The following is a 16,924-nucleotide window of genomic DNA, read 5'->3' on the forward strand; positions in this document are numbered from 1 at the left end:
TGAAATAAGCACATCATGAAGCATGGAGTATCCACCCCCCCAAGCATTCATCCATTGAGTTGCAAATAATCCAGTAACCATCCTTCTACTCTCTATGTCCATGAGTTCAATTATTTGGATGTTTAGCTCCCACAAATAAGTGAGAACATGTGATGTTCATCCTTCTCTGCTGCAGTTATGTCACTTAACATAATGATCTCCAGTTCTACCCATGTTGTTGCAAATGACTCGATCTCATTCTTTTTTATGGCTGAATAGTACTCCATTGTGCATATGTACCACATTTTCTTTTTTTTTTAGCTTTTTTTAGCTTTTTTTTTTTTTTCGAAATGAAGTTTCATTCTTATTGCCCAGGCTGGAGTGCAATGGCAGGATCTCAGCTCACTGCAACCTCCGCCTCCTGGGTTCAAGTGATTCTTCTGCCTCAGCCTCCCGAGTAGCTGGGATTACAGGCCTGTACCACCACGCCCGGCTAATTTTGTATTTTTTAGTAGACTTGGGGTTTCTCCACGTTTGTCAGCCTGGTCTTGAACTCTGGACCTCAGGTGATCTGCTTGCCTTGGCATCCCAAAGTGCTGGGATTACAGACATGAGCCACGGCGCCTGGCCATTTTTTAACTTTTATTTTAGGCTCAGGGACACATGTGCAGGTTTGTTATATAGGTAAGCTCATGTCACAGGGAGTTGATGTACAGATTATTTCATCAGGTACTAAGCCTAGGACCCATTAGTTACTTTTTTTCTGCTCCTTTCCCTCCTCCCACCCTCCACCCTCAAGTAGGCTCTCCAGAGTGTGTTGTCCCTTCTTACGGTCAGTTTCAAGCTAGCACTTGTTTCACCGGCTCACAAAATTATTGAGCATTCAGCTCTGTGGTCTTGCAGGACTATCTAAGCTGGGCCCCATCCCCACTGGGAAAGAGCTCTTCATCAAGAGGACAGGTGGGAAACCATGGACCAACACAAGACACTAAAGACTGGTGACTGGAGGAGCTAACGCAATGGTGTTCAAATGCGGCAAAGCGTAAGATTTGATAGACATTTTTGAGATTGAGGAAATCTGGCAACTGACTGATTTTTTTTTAAAAGAGAAGTCATGGAAAAGTATCAATTTTATCACTTGAAAGGTTAACTGGATGATGGTGTCTGTGATTGCGATTCGGCAAAAAAGAGCAGACATTTGTGAAAAAGAAGAATTCAGTTACATTTCAGCACCCTAAATTGCTTAAGCACAGCTGTGGGGCTTGTCTTGGGTGAGAACACCAGGCTACGAGATGCTTTCCTATATAACCAAGGTATAGATAGGTTAACTATTCTATAGACTCATCTACCTGCGAATTTTATAAGAATTTAACGAACACATTCAATGAAGTATGTCTGTCTTCCTACAGGTAAATTGACCCTATTCTTTATATTCTGGTTTAAAATTAAGGGTATAATTTTCCACTAACCTCCCAAAGTAGGTCTCAAAGGTGTTCCTGGGTCTTTCATCTCCCTGTTCTCAAATATTATTACTTCCTTTTATTCTGTAAGTAAAATCATCATGGACTTACTCTCAAGTGTAATTTTAAAAATCACTCATTTCTGCTGTGACAAGTAGCTGGGACCTGAGTACCTTCCCTAGGAATTCATTTTTTATATTTCTGCCACAGTTAACTTCTTTTAAATGTCATGATATCCACCTTTAATAAGTTGTATTATGGAGAACATGGCAAGAATGTGGCCAGAAGGATGAAGCAATTGGAAATTGAGGCACTGAGGAAGGGTTAAGACATGCAAGTTTTTGGCGTGGAGAAGAGAAACCTGGAGAGGTGAACATGCGGTAGTTGTTTGTCATCAAGCACGAGGAAAGTGTCATAGGAAAGAGTCCTCAATCTGTGTGTCCCAAAAAGTAAACTCAGAAGTCACTGAGGGAGGCAATAGCAAAAATGAGTTTGGTTTTGTGCCAGGGGGACCCTCCACTGAAGCAACTCAGATGTGGATGGAGCTGCCTTGACGCTGGAGGTAGGTAGAGCACTGGAGATCACCCAAGGTGTCATTTTAAAAGGAATTCTAGCTGTTAAGAAGCACTGGGCTGGAGGATCTTTAAAGACCTGTTAAATGGAGGGTTCTATCATTCTCTGAAATGAATGTTCTCTACAAACCTATCATTCTTCCCTAGTGTTCATGTTTTTCCCAATGACTGAGTTTTGCAAGTCAGTAACACTAAAGAAGAAATATTTATATTCTCTTTTGCAATAGAGTTATGTTGAATAAAAGGCCTCAATGCTAACAGAGAAAATATGTGCTTTCTACTTTGGTACACACAGAGAGCTCATTAGTTCTAAATTTAGAAGTAAGCTTTAGTTTTGGAGGGACTCCAAGTTTGACTAATATATTTGACGATGTCCTTGTTAGAAAAAAAAAAAATACCATGATGGAGAATTCTATTTTTCTAGGTTGGTATGTGTGGATGGAGAGGGAAAAACACATGCTCTTTTCTATGCGCTAATTCCATCTGTTCACAATTATTGAGTAGGTGTGCCAATTGAATGATGCTCAGTACACAGTAGGTAGGCAACGGGTGCTTTTAGTCTGACAGTATTTATAGTTCCTACTTGGCAGAGGTAAATCACTTAGCCAATTCTCAGAGCGTCTTGATTTAAACCAACTGCTCTATTTTTCTCCAGGGCAAGCTGCCTGGTAATGAGACACTGGTCAACCACAAGGCGTCATTTTGTTTCAGCAAAGTCTATTGAGCACCAATTAGGTGTAAGTAAACAAAGATAAACAAGGAAATTAAAAAATAAGTAAGCAAAGGTAAGCAAGATGCTGCATTTAAGAATCTGCTCTCAAGGAACTTGGTCTTGGCAGAAAGACACGTTTGAATAAGTAACTTAGTATCATTATCAGTGCTCAAAAAGCCTGTTATTTAGCATAATTTTTTTCTAGGAATCTTAAAAAACCACTGTATAGATAGTTCAAAATTCTCTAAACTACCTTGCTTAAAAGCGTTCAATAACTTTAAATAAAGTATTTCAGTGTAGAGTAGTACTTTACCACATATTTTCTCTCCATGAATATCAAAATAAATAAAAATAATTTGTCAGAAGCTTTATGTATTTTAAAATTAATAATAAAAATATTAAATATCAAATATATGGGTTTAATATGTTTAAAATATTAATTTTTAATTCTATCCCCCAAAATCACGACAGTGTTTCCTATATGGATTTCTAAACCACAGTGATGTTCCCGTCATAATTCATTAGGCTAGCTCTCCCTCCACCGTTGACAGCTGCAGGAGGACACCAGCAGGGAGAAGTGGCAACGTGGAATGGTCAACTACACACGTATGCCTGTGGTGCCCACTCCTGCACCCTCTGATGAGGAGAAGCTGGGTGAAATAGTGGGACAGGTGATATTTAGTTACAAGCTAAATAACCACTGGCATCACCCTAGGATGTCACCATAACATGTTTTCCTCTTCCTCATCTCTCTGACTCTCTTGTTAACTTGATTGTAAAGTGGATGGACATCCCATTAGAACTCTGATTTACAAACTAATATTGACAGAAACTTTTTTCACACTGTACTAACTCAGACACACAGGCAGTTGTGTTTTAGATGCTGTTAATTTGTTAGAAAGAGAGTTGGCAATGGTGGTGACCCCGGATCACTACACTGAAACAGGAAAAGACAAAAAAAATCTAGAGGTAAGTAAAAAGAATAAATATTCATGTACACTATATTTTTTCCTAAAAAAGAAAACACTTAACAGTTTGATAGGCCTACATGGAATTGACCTTCTAATATGTGGCTAATCATCATTTAATAATATTTAGAAACTAAAAATACTAATGAATCATTGAATGTCTCTCCATCTATTCAAATCTGTAAGTTCCTTTAATACATAAAGGGTTTTTCCCTAGGGAGGCTTTTGACTTCTTTCTTTAGTCAATTCTTTAAAATGTTACAGTTTTTACCATGAATGCAAATATCTTATATATTATTTTATTTTCTAACTTTTTACTGTTAGTGAAGATAAATATTATTAGTTTTTGTAAATCGGTCATTGTAAAGTGACCTTGATAAACTATTGTGTTTATTCTAACATTAATAATTGTTTGATTCTTTGGCTTTTCTATGTGGATGACCATATCATCTGCAAAGAATAACTATTGTAATTCTTTCTTTCCAGCATAGCAGAAGTGATTGTGAACATTTTTGTCTAGTTTCTAGTCATAAAGGAATATGTCCGAAGTTTTGCATAATGTCTAATATGACAGTTTTATGATATGTAACCAAATTAAGGGATTTCCTAAATCTTATCATGAGAAAATACCTGTCAAAACTAAACTGAGGGATGTCCTACCAAATAATTGGCCTCTGAGTTCTAAGAACTGTGAGGGTCTGAGATTTTACTCTGCTTACAAGCTAAAATGTTAGCTTGCTACATTGTGATGGAGGCCGGCAGAAGACGTAAGACTCCTAGGTCAGAGACAAAGACTTCGTCACACACAGCAGTCACAGGACCAAGAGAACCAGATTTTGCGTTGGTTTCCTAAGATCATTTCCCGTAAGGCAGCACATAGAGGACCAGTAACACCTGCACATGCAGCAGGTTGCGTTACCATAGAGGAACCGTGAGCTCAGGGAACCTGAATCTTTTATTAGGTTGATGCAAAAGGAATTGCAGTACAATGGGCAGTAAGTACGTCCAGAGCGAGAAACCCTATTTATCTTCCAAAACTATTTGCTAAACAATCATCTTTAAAATGATAATCTGGAACAAAAGTAGTCAGTGTCTTTCCTTGCAAGATATGCAGTAACCAAAGAAATCCCAGAGAACTGTCATGCCGCAGTCAACTTCAAATTATCAAAATCAAGAAAATCAAGGAAAGTATGAGGAACTTGTCCAGACCAAAGAAGCCTAAAGAGAAATGATTAACTAAAAGCAACCTGTGATCCTGAGCTGGCTCCTTTACTATGATAAACATTGAAACAATTGGAAAAATTGGACCTGAGGGTCAGATACAGTAATGCGTCAGTGCTGACTTCCTGGCTTTGAGGATTATGAGTATTGAGGTTATGCAGGAGGATGCCCTTGCTTGTAGGAAAAAGATACTAAAGTATTTGCTGGTGATGGGCTCCCAGCTGACAACTTTATCTCAGATGGTTCAGGGTAGAAAACAGATTTTTTTTCTATCCTTTTAGTTTTTCTCTAATTTTAGGATTGTTTCAAAGTAACGTGGGATTCTGAGGCTTTGGGGAAAAGTAATGTTTTGATTAGCATATCAATGCATTTATACTTTTATTAGTTTAAGCAAGCTTCAATGTCTTCCTAAACAATTTTTATCTACATATATTAAAATGTTTATCTATGTAATTGCTGTGTTAAATATATTGTTGTATTATTTTATTTTCATTGTTTTCAATTTTGTTTTTGATGTTATTTCTCTTATTCCACTATTTGCTTCATTTATTGATATATCTGCTCTTTTTCTGAAAAGATGAGTTTTTGAGTCCCGATAAAATACATTTAGAGGTATCAGCTTAACTTTACTTCTACTTTCACTTATATTTGGACACATAGTGTTTAATTATTAGTCCATATTAAATATGCTATAATTTTTCTTTTGATTTCCTTTGATTCCAATGGTAATTTAATAACATTATTTTTTGAGTCATTTAAAAATGTTTAAGCTACTGTTTTATTTAAAACTGAGTGATGTTACTGACTTACTGGAGTTTTTTGGAAAGTTGCTTTGTGGTTATTACATGACTAATTTTTATAAATGTCCAGAAACATTTTTTTATTTGTGACCTGTAGAATTTTACATATATGCCTATTTATACAGACACAATAGTTTAAGCTTATAAATTATGTTATGTATATATTCTACAATTTTGCTTATTTATTTTTATCTTCTTAATCTATAAGCTTTTAAAGGAGGAGTATCATAAATTAGATTTGTTGTTTTTCTGCCTTTTTCTATAAGTCTCTCAGGTCTTGTAAATATTGGTATATGTATTGATGTTTAAAGTGTTTATGTCTTTAGCTCTTTTTTTACCAATATATAATATTTTTTGTTCTTTAGCTTTCAGCGTTATTTGTTTGCTTCTATTATGTCAAATATTGGTGGATTTTAAAAATCAAATCTGATTTTTTGTTGTTCTATTGAGACATATGTTTCTCACTACTTTATATTTTGCATTGGATGTTCTTTCTTATTTTGTCTTCTTTTCAACTTTGTATTGGATACATCTTTTTCCTTTAGTTTAAAAGTCATAGGACCTATTTTTATTCTTAAGTTCTTTACCTTTAACATAAAAATTCTATTGAGGCTTAAATAACCTTAGAATTTTGTAGATATATTGTTATGTATATTTTTCCTTCATTACAAATACACTAGTGTGTTCTCATGTCAAATTTATTTCATCCACACACACATAATCCCACACCACGTGGCTATACCTAGGTTTCTTTTTCTAGCTCCTTCTGAATTGTTAGGTCGCTTCACATAGGTAGGCAGGTAAGCAGGCAGATAGATAGATAGATAGATAGATAGATGATAGATAGATAGATAGATAGATAGATAGATAGATAGATAGATGATAGAGATTTGCCATTTGTTTAAGGGAATTGGCTCACTAGATTGCAGGGACACACATGTTTGAAGTCTATAGCTTGGTAGGCTGGAAATTTAGGCAAGAGTTGATGTTGCCTTCTTGAATCCTAAATACTGCAGGGCAGGCCAGGCAGGCTGGAAACTCAGACAGGCTTTCTATGATGCAATCTTGAGACAGAATTCCTCCTTTCCGAAACCTCAATTCTTACTCTTAAGGCCTTAAACTGACTTCGTAAGCAACAACTACATTATGAAGGCTAATTTGCTTTACTTTGCCTACTGATTGTAAATGTTAATCCCATTTAAAAAACAAAAACAAAAACCTTCACAGCAATATCTAGTCTAGTGTTTATCCAAACAACTGGGCACCAAAGCCCAATCAAGCTGACATAAATTTAACTATTGCAGGTGTTGTGAACACATTTTTTAATCTACCTCTTCTTTAGACAAAAAGATAGATTTTAATAAATTTAATTAATCTTATTTTCTGTATTTTTTGGCTAAATTCTTATGAATTTATTTTTCCTTTTATTTGAAAATGTCTTTGAAAGTGTTTCTCAAATTGATTTTAAAAAGTGATATTTCAAAGGTATGGCTGAGAACATAAGTGCTCTGGCTTTATTTTAAGTAACAATTTGGTTAGCTAAAACACTATAGATTCAAAATTTTACATTTTCCTTCTACGTTAATTTTTAAATATTACTTAATTGTTTTCTTGCATCTAGTGGTATCAGTATGACTTTTCCCTTTGCAGGCAATCTGCTCTGTATCTTCGAATGCCTTTAAATGAACCTTGCAGCACCTATTCCTCACTTTATTAGAAAGTGTACATGAGCAGTTTCTTTTCAATTCTCTGTACAGCATTTAATAAAATGACTTTCTTTTTTCTTTGAAACGGTGGTTTTCAAAGTTGGTCTCTAGAATCTTCAGCTTTGTTGTAATCGCAGTCTTGTTCCCCACATCAGATCCACTGAGTGAGAATCTCTGGGTCTGGCAGTCCCAACTGCCTCTAGGTGATGTGGACACCTTGTTTCAAGTTTGAACACCATTGCTGTAAAAGATAAACACTTTCATCATGCTTCCTTTAAATACTCCCTCTTCTCTTTCAGTTTTTCTTGTTTTATAGGACTCCTGTTATCCAGATGTGGATGTTTCTACATGTCAATATTTACCCTTTTCTGCTGTTTTATCCGAGGATTCCTCAGTTGAATCTTTCAACTCCATCATTCTTCAGCTGTGCTCATCTTACTTTTTTTTCCAGCATTTGTTTATTTCATTTCAAATACTACACATTATACTTAATAGTTCTATTTGATGGTTTATTATTTCTTCTTTATTTTTCAGATTTAAAAAATCCTCCTTTATCCTTTTAAAGATTTTGTTTTAATTTTAAAATTCTTGTCAATTACAACAATTCAGGCTTACGTGTTATACGTTGCTTCATTTGTTGGCATTTGGTCATGGTTGTAACCCCGGCACTATGGTCATTTGACCTGTGAACTCATTTTCTCTTAGATGGCACCTCCCAGGTCTGGTAATATGCCTTAGGGGAAGGCCAAAGGACAGGCCCAGGTTTATGTGCTTCTGGTGAGACTAATTGCAATGGAGAGGACGTGGCCCAAGCAGTTGGCCAACAAACGCAGACCTCTGTTGATAACTTATTGTCATTACTATGTGCCAGTCTAGCCAGTGTTTTATTTTTAAATTGTAGTGGGATGCAGGATTGGCAGGCAATTTTTGATTTTTAGTTTGCATCCCACCAGGTTTTGTGTTTGTGTTTAGTGAATGCAAAATCTAACAGCTCTCGTCTCTTACCTGTGCTACGTAAAACAGCTGCGAAGCGATACCCAGCTGAGACTCGGTCTGCACTATCACGATGCCACACACTGATCATCCTGCACACTTGTGTATATACTCAAGTTTGTCTTCTCAATGTAGAGTAGATAATCCATGAGAGCAAAGGAGAATTTGTGCGATTTCTTTAACATTCTAAACCTAGTGACAGACACAGCAAGCAGTACATAGATAGTTTTAGAGGCTTTGCAATGGTTTTTATTGAATGAATACATGACAGAACTTTTGCAAAACTATCTTCACACTATTGTTTCAATACATTTAATGATGACTAGGTTTTATCCTTTGTCTTATCTATTTTATGTTAGAGGATGGTAAAAAATCCAATATTTTGGTATCTATTAAGACAAATGAAGATCCCATGAGTGATGAGATATTATGACTGTCTTATTTCTAAGTGTTCAGCAAAATATTAGATATACAGAAGACTTAAAATATGCGATCTATTACACATTATTAAATATTTCTTCTTCAATTTAATGTAGAATTATTGACCAATAATCATTACAAATTGTGTTTGTGCAGAGGAACGTCTGTGGGCTTATAGGAACATCCATAATCTCTTGTGAAGTTTGTTTTTTTAAATAACTTTCTTGTTTAATATTGTTTGTTATATTATCAAGTCCTTCATCTGAGGTTACTTTGGGAAATGAATAGTGCGACCCTGTTCAGTGTGTGTCACACTCAAAGCAGAAATATGTCTATGGTATTCTTTATTCTTCCTTGTAAAATGTAAGACCAGAAACTGCGGTGTATATTACTGGCTTTGGGTACAGTTTTAATTGGTCCATTAAACCCACGGTTGAAAATATTTATTGTTTATTCAAAAGTTTTACGTCTTTCTAGACAGTGACTGAGAAGGCGGATAAGCAGAATACAGTGGAAATAGGTCCTAATTATCATGATTATTAGAACACAAGGAAGCCCAGTAGCTTTGATGGAGAGGACAGCTCTTGTATCTTCCTTTAGGAATTCAGTAGCATGTTTAACATTTACAACTTGTGAGCCACTTTTTTCTTAACATATAGAAAATTCTTTATTGATGCACTTTGGACATAGAAAAGCCTGTTCATATATCTTCAATATGTCTGTGATTTATTGAGAGGAATAAAATACTTATTAATCATTTGAGTTCAGGATATGAAATAATTTTTCAACATGTCCAGATGAGCCTGTCCAGCTAAATTCTATCATCAATTGCAGGCGGTGGTAGAGACTTGGCCTTGAGTGTCAATCTGTCTTCAGACACAGTTTTAATTTCAGCTTCCACTAGTGTATCAGTGGCTTGACAGTGAATTATGAGTTTCCTGCTCTTAGCTGGACAAGTCACTCACAGAATTTTTTTTTTTTTTGGAATGTGACCCAGTTCTGGAGGAATTATTTTAGATAAATGTGATTGTTTCCTATGAAAATAAAAATATATTTTCTTGCATGTAGAATGAGCCACATGACATATAAAACAGGAATTATATACATTGTGCATTTCTCTGTTCGACAATCCTACAATGAATTCTAAAATTCAGTTTTCATCAGTGAAGAAGAAAACTTGTGTAATGAAGAAGTATCTTTCTACTAATGATTCCATAGACCAAGGCAACCCTCATAGTTGGTTTGCTTCCCAAAGTGACAGTTTACATGGCCAGGATACTTTTAAATATACAACTTAATATGATCGCTGTAGAACACTGAAAAGAGAATCAACTAAGTGTGTTGCCCAGGCTGGGTGCAGTGGCTCATGCCTGTAATCCCAGCACTTTGGGAGGCTGAGGCAGGTGGATCACCTGAGGTCAGGAGTTCAAGACCAGCCTGATCAACATGGTGAAACCCTGTCTCTACTAAAATTACAAATATTAGCCAGGTGTGGTGGCGGGTGCCTGTAATCCCAGCTACTCAGAAGGCCGAGGCAGGAGAATCACTTGAACCCGGGAGGCAGAGGTTTCAGTGAGCCAAGATCATGGCACTACACTCCAACCTGGGCAACACAGTGAGACTTTGTCTCAAAAACAAACAAACAAACAAACAAACAAAAATATGTTGCCCAACACTAAGGATACAGAAAAATAAAACAGCAGGATTATTTTTAAGGAAGGAAATTTCGGGTAACTGTTTTAAGGACTATCCACTCTAATATAAACCAGTAGTTAAAAGCATTTAAAAATGAAACAATTGATGCTGAATAGTGTGAGGAAAGTTGAGGCTATGTCAGTGAATACCAGTGTGACCATGAGGCGACAGAAATGGAGACTCTAAATGTATTTGTGCATTATGCCTAGGTTTATGCAAACTTCATAGAGGTATTCAGTGTTGTTTAGGGGTGAAATTAGATTATGAATGTGCAGAAATCAAGATACTGTCTTGTGTATTGTGAGTGCCCAAAATAGGGGAGCTCTTATTGTAGTTAGTGTTGTAATAAATTATTTTAGATACCATTTAATACCAGGTTGTTCAAGTAGCTCCATATGAAAATGCCTTTTCTGAATACCATTGCTTTATGAAAAGATACTGATTCTAAACCAGTGGGTCTCAACTGAGGCTGATTTTGCCCCTACAGGGTACATTTAGCAATGCCTGGAGACTTTTTGACTTTCATGATGGGTGAGGGCTTGTTACAGGCATCTGGTTGGGGGAGGCCGGGATGCTGTTAAATACCCTCTAATGCACAAGATAGCCCCCCCCCCTCAACAAAGAATGGTCCTGCCCACAGTGTCAATGGTGCTGAGGGTGACAAATCCTGTTCTAAACCATTTATGTGATTTTCTCGTTTTGTTTAGTTGTTGTGACAACTGAGAAACAGCAATAATAAAAACTGGAATCTGCCATTTGAGTTCTTCACCTATCCCCTCATCACTGCTATAGCCAAACAGAAGTGAGAAGACGGAAGAAAAGAATTCTTACAGAGACAAGACGTAAGAGGAAAGAAGAGAAGGTAATGAGTAAACAAGATGACTGGCAGAAAAAAATTGATTAATGTCTCTCATTCCAATTTACCATTGTGAAAGAATGGGTTGAACCTGTGCTTAAAAATTTAAGAAGCTGGCCGGGCGCAGTGGCTCATGCCTGTAATCCCAGCACTTTGGGAGGCCGAGGCGGGCAGATCACCTGCAGTCAGGGGTTCAAGACCAGCCTAGCCAACATGGTGAAACTCCATCTCTATAAAATTTGGCCGGGCATGATGGCAGGTGCCTGTAATCCCAGCTACTAGGGAGGCTGAGGCGGGAGAATCACTTGAACCCAGGAGGTGGAGGTTGCAGCAAGCCAAGATTGCATCATTGCACTCTAACCTGGGTGACAGAGTCAGACTCCATCTCAAAAAATAAATAAATAAATAAAAAGCAAAAACCCAGAAATACTAATAGGGCTCCACACAAACAGGATGTCATAACCTAGTCTAAAGGAAGGGAATCTAAAGGAACAACTAGTCTAAAGGGAGTCTCCACATTTGGGATGACCTCAGATGGGAGATTTTGCTTCCCTTTCCCTCCAACCTCCATGTACTCGGCCACCCTCAATCTCTCCATCTCAGAGGACTAAGCTCTGTCTGTGCTGCTTAGAGAAGGCAGTGTGGACCAGCCAAACAAAGCCTGGCTAAAGGGAGTCTAAAAGAACGTGAAACCCATGGGAATGTACATGGAATACATAAATGTAGATACAAGTTGGACCAAAAAGGTGGCTCTTTTTAAACTCCTCCTGCCCAACTATACTGTAATCCATTCCACATTGAAGGGAGAATGAAAACTACTTTGCGAGCTCCTCTGTAATGTCTTCGTTTTACGATCACCCTACTAGAGATTGGAAATTTGCTCACTGACTGTTCAATCCTTCTCAATTTTCCTGCTTGAGTGAACAAGCCCCTCCAAGTATTGTCAGGGGTAGTCCCTGTCATGTGAGTAACAATTGGCACATGGGTTTTTGCCCAGAGCATGAGTAGGACAGATTGGAAGCACTGTCTCTATGTGGAATGCTGCATTTGCAAGGTCTGTTCCAGGCCTCTTGTGCAGACAGCTGTCTTAGCTGGGATTTTCCACATTGATTTATAAAGTTGAACACTATTAGCTGCAAGTTAGAACATATTTTTAACAAAGGCCATTTATGCAGTAGGAAATGGTAGACATATAAGAACCAGGAGCAGAACAGAGGCACATAGGTGAGAAACAATCTTAAATCATGTGCAATGGTCATGCCTATGGCCACCCTCAGCTGGGTGCAGGCCGTGTTCATCATCCTACAGAGAAGGAAGTGAGGGCCAGGACGTTCTGGAAACTCACCTGCAGGCACACAGCTAATAAGAGGCAGATTTCCTTCTGAGGTTTGTGCAGCTATGGCCAGGCTTTGTTTGGCTGGTCCACACTGCCTTCTCCAAGCAGCATGGACAGAGCTTAGTCCTCTGAGATGGAGAGATTGAGGGTGGCTGAGTACATGGAGGTTAGAGGCTGGAGGAAAAGGGAAGCAAAATCTCCCGTCTGAGGTCATCCCAAATGTGGAGAGCAGTGCGTGGCCATCAGAGCACAGGCCTGAAGATGCCTGGGACACAGGGCGGAAGGTGGCCCCAGCGGAGGCCTTTGTGCTGCAGCAGTGGGGCCGGGCAGCAGCTTAAGAGGCCCCTCAGAGAGTGACAGAGACAGTAGGAGACAGCAGCTCGTATCTAAGATGCGGGAGCCCACTTCTGTGGTTTGTGCCTGGGGGTGCCACTTCCCTGTGCCTCCTCAGAACAAGAACAATGTACGCCAGGGCTATGGCTCATGTCAGTGAAACCTTAGGTTCAGAGGATGCAGAATGTAGACACTAGGGTAGACTTTACACTGTGTTAAGTTACGGTGTGTGGTAGATGGGAGAGGAGCCCATGCGGGGGCTTTAAGGATCCTTCCAACACAGCCCAGGAAGTTACACTCAGAGGAGCATGGAACTAGAAGGTGGGCCCCACTCAAGGCCAGGGACAGGGACAGGGCAGGACACACACACAGGGCCCAGATGGGACGAGTGCCCAGGGAGGGGAGGCACCAAGCCTGTGAGGCTGGGAGAGAGGCAGGGAGAGACAGAGACAGAGAGGGAGACAGGGAGAGGAAAAGAGAGTGTCTGAGAGAGAGACACAGAGAGGGAGAAACAGAGACAGAGTGAGAGATACAAAAAGACATGGAGATAGACACACACAGAGACAGAGAGTGAGAGAGACACACACAGAGACACAGAGATAGAGAGTGAGAGACACACACAGAGAGACAGAGGGAGAGACATAGAAAAAGAGAAAGAGATACAAACAGGGAGTCATACAGAGAAAAAGAGAGAGACACACATACAGAGAGAGAACCCGTGGGTAAGTCACTTTATTGGGGGTCAGGTGAAATGCAACACGGAAAAGGCCTGAGAGGTTTTACCATGTTTTTGAGTGTCACTAGGTCCAAGTGGGGGAAGGCAAGAAGGGGAGTCTATGGCAGGAAGCACCCCATCACGCTGGACAGGCTCCTGGTCACCTGGGCAGGGTGCTCACGGCCTTATTGTGGAAACATGGAAGTATTAGGAAAACACAGTTTTAAAATTTACTATACATACAGACATCCACACACACCCTTTCCAATCTTGTCTCTTTCAAAAAAATTATTTGTGCTGGACTCAACAGCCACACAGTGGCCTTCGCAGCAGTGGCTCTGGTTGGAGTAGCACCTAGCCTCCGTTGTGTGCTGTCAGGGCTCATAGGATTCTTAGGGAAATGGCTGTGATAAAAGGAACGGCGAGGGAGAGAGAAACAGAGGAGTGTGGCAAGACGCCCTCCAATTTTCTTCTTTTTTTGTAGAGAGGCCAAAGGTCTATCATGCATGATTAAAACTTTAATTAAATATGCTTGAATTCTAGTTTAAAATGTAGTTTCACTATTCATTGGACACTTTAAATTCTCCAATAAGATGATAAATATCAGTTGCCATAGAAATGTTACTCCTCGAAATGTTATTAAAAGTAGGTTTTTGTTATCTGGCAAAACTCACTGTAGGGATTATTATTGATAATGATAGGGAGATTCCTTGTGAGATGAAGTAAGAAAGAAGGAAACTGGCATTTGTCAAGGGACTAGGAATGCCCACTGCTGTTCCTTGTTTTGCAGGCGTGGTCTCATTTACTTTGTTTCACCAAAATTGCAGGTGAGTTTTACCCCCCATTTTATAGTTGAAGAAATTGAAACGCAGAGACAAAATATTCTGTACAAGATCACAGAGCCGAGAATGTGGGAAGCACCGAACTAGGTGACTTTCAAACCTTTGAACTCAACATCACTTTCTCTCTCCAATAATCCAGAAAGGAATGCATGATTTAGCTTCCAAAACAGAGCTTCCAAAAATTAAACACACTATTTACTGAGAGTTGATAGGATTCTACAGAACAATAAATCTCTAAAAAAACATTAAAATGAATTGTAAAAACTACTAAATTGCTCAGAGCTGTCACTTGATTTTATAATTACTGGGAAATATGACATCATGGATCGACAATGTCTGCCCGCAGGTGATTTGGTTTCAATCTAAGGGAGTTGCAAGAGAAATGAATACTGGAAATTCAATTTCTGCTTCTTTGGTGAAGAGGTTTAGTTGTTTCTCTGCCTTGAGTCCCACACTGTGACATCATTCTAATAGAAATAGAAGAATGGCTGGCCAAATTTAGGACATGCATGAACTTTGTGATTTCATACATTTGAAATACATTCAAATCTTTAGAAGTCCGTTTGTGAACTATAAAATAAAAGAACATTACTTCCCTTTTCCAAGAAAAGTGCCTCCCAATGTCTTCTTGGACGTGATATTTCCTCCACAAAATCAGGCTTCAATGAGCTAAGTGTGAGTAAATTAGAAACATATGTACCAAATGGTCTCTGTTATAAACTCCTTTATTAAGGAAACACTCAAATGTTCTAACAATGAACAGGACAATCTGAAGATTTGGGTACACATTAAACCTGCTTAAAAACTCCTAATTCAACACCTTTATGGGAGTATAACTTAACTAGTGTGCACCAATTCTAACGCTTAGTACTCATGTCATTAGCTCTTCTTAAAACCAAGTCTAAATGCAATTTAAGATAAAATACTCCTTTGTAGCAGTCCCTCCAAGCAACAAAGTCACCTCAGAAGGAGAAAATAAATAAATAAATACAAACCAGCACAAAAAGCAAAATTCAAAGAAGGAAAAAAAATCATACTTTTGATCTGGGCATTTCCATTCAAGCTTTTCTGAAAGGTGAGACAGGTGGGATAGGTTTTCTATTAGAAATGGCTATCAGAATTTTTCATGTTTGTCTTAGAGAAACTGAAATTGATTTATGTTTAATAAATAGCACGAAACACAATGCAAATACAGAAAAAATCTACAACACATTGTATGTAAATATCAACACGTTATCAACTCCTCAATACATCTCCCAAGGAATTTGCACTCTGACTTATTTTCATGTTATTGGGAACGGATTACAATTGTTTTCCTGTGCATTTGAGAATGCTTGTGATCCCAGAAGATATACGTTAAAATCTTTACTTTGAGAAGATTTGGAATGACAATAGCTGTCATTCTCTCTTACTTTTAAGTATAGTTTTATGCATGATCTATAGATCTTAAAAAATTCAAGAAGTTTTAAAATCCATAATTTATGTCTCAATTCTTACTCTATATATTCTTATATCAGCAGCCCTGGTATACCATAACATCTTTGACAAACCCTGGGTTCTGTTCACCTTATAAGGCATCTTCTCCAATGGAATGCAGCCAGCCCTGTGTATTTCATCAACCTTCAAAGATCAGTTCTGTTTCAGTGCAGGATGACTGTGTTTTGGCAAGAAGCAACGAAGTCTTGAGTGTGTGGAGGATTTAAAAATCAATCTAATCTTTCATAACAGCACCAATGGCCCTTTTAGTTTTAATGTCCCCAAATAATAAAGGATGGTTGTTGAACTGGATGTAACAGGCTTAGCAGATTGTTTTTCTAATTGGTGTTTTTTTCATCTTAACTTCAACCTTGGCATTTTCCTTCTGGATTTGAACACAGCATTTCCTCAAGTGGGCGCCAGAGGAACTTGAGAACCCCAGCCTTTGTGCACGGCTGTGCAACCTGGACTTTGTGGAGACAGGAGTGCATTACCATGACATTTAAGGAGGAAAACAAGCTGCTCTGAATTGTGTCAATCTCACTTGTGATCTATTTTTGAACAATGTAATAGAAAGATATTCCCGTTCACACAGAACTAGTGATTTACCCTCTGGTGGATTCTACCCCTCCAGCTACTTGGCGATAAATAAAACCAGAGTGGAGAGAGAGTGTAAATAAAAATTAACTGTACCCAATTGTCTCCCCAATGCTTTCATTTATGCATGCTTGTTTGATGAGGTACTTTTCTTTTCTTTTTTTTTTTTTTTTTTTTTTGAGATGGAGTCTCACTCTGTCGCCTAGGCTGGAGTGCAGTGGCGCAATCTCGGCTCACTGCAAG

The sequence above is a fragment of the Pan troglodytes genome, chromosome 8, assembly GCF_028858775.2.
Source record: "Pan troglodytes isolate AG18354 chromosome 8, NHGRI_mPanTro3-v2.0_pri, whole genome shotgun sequence".
Classification (NCBI taxonomy): Eukaryota; Metazoa; Chordata; class Mammalia; order Primates; family Hominidae; genus Pan; species Pan troglodytes.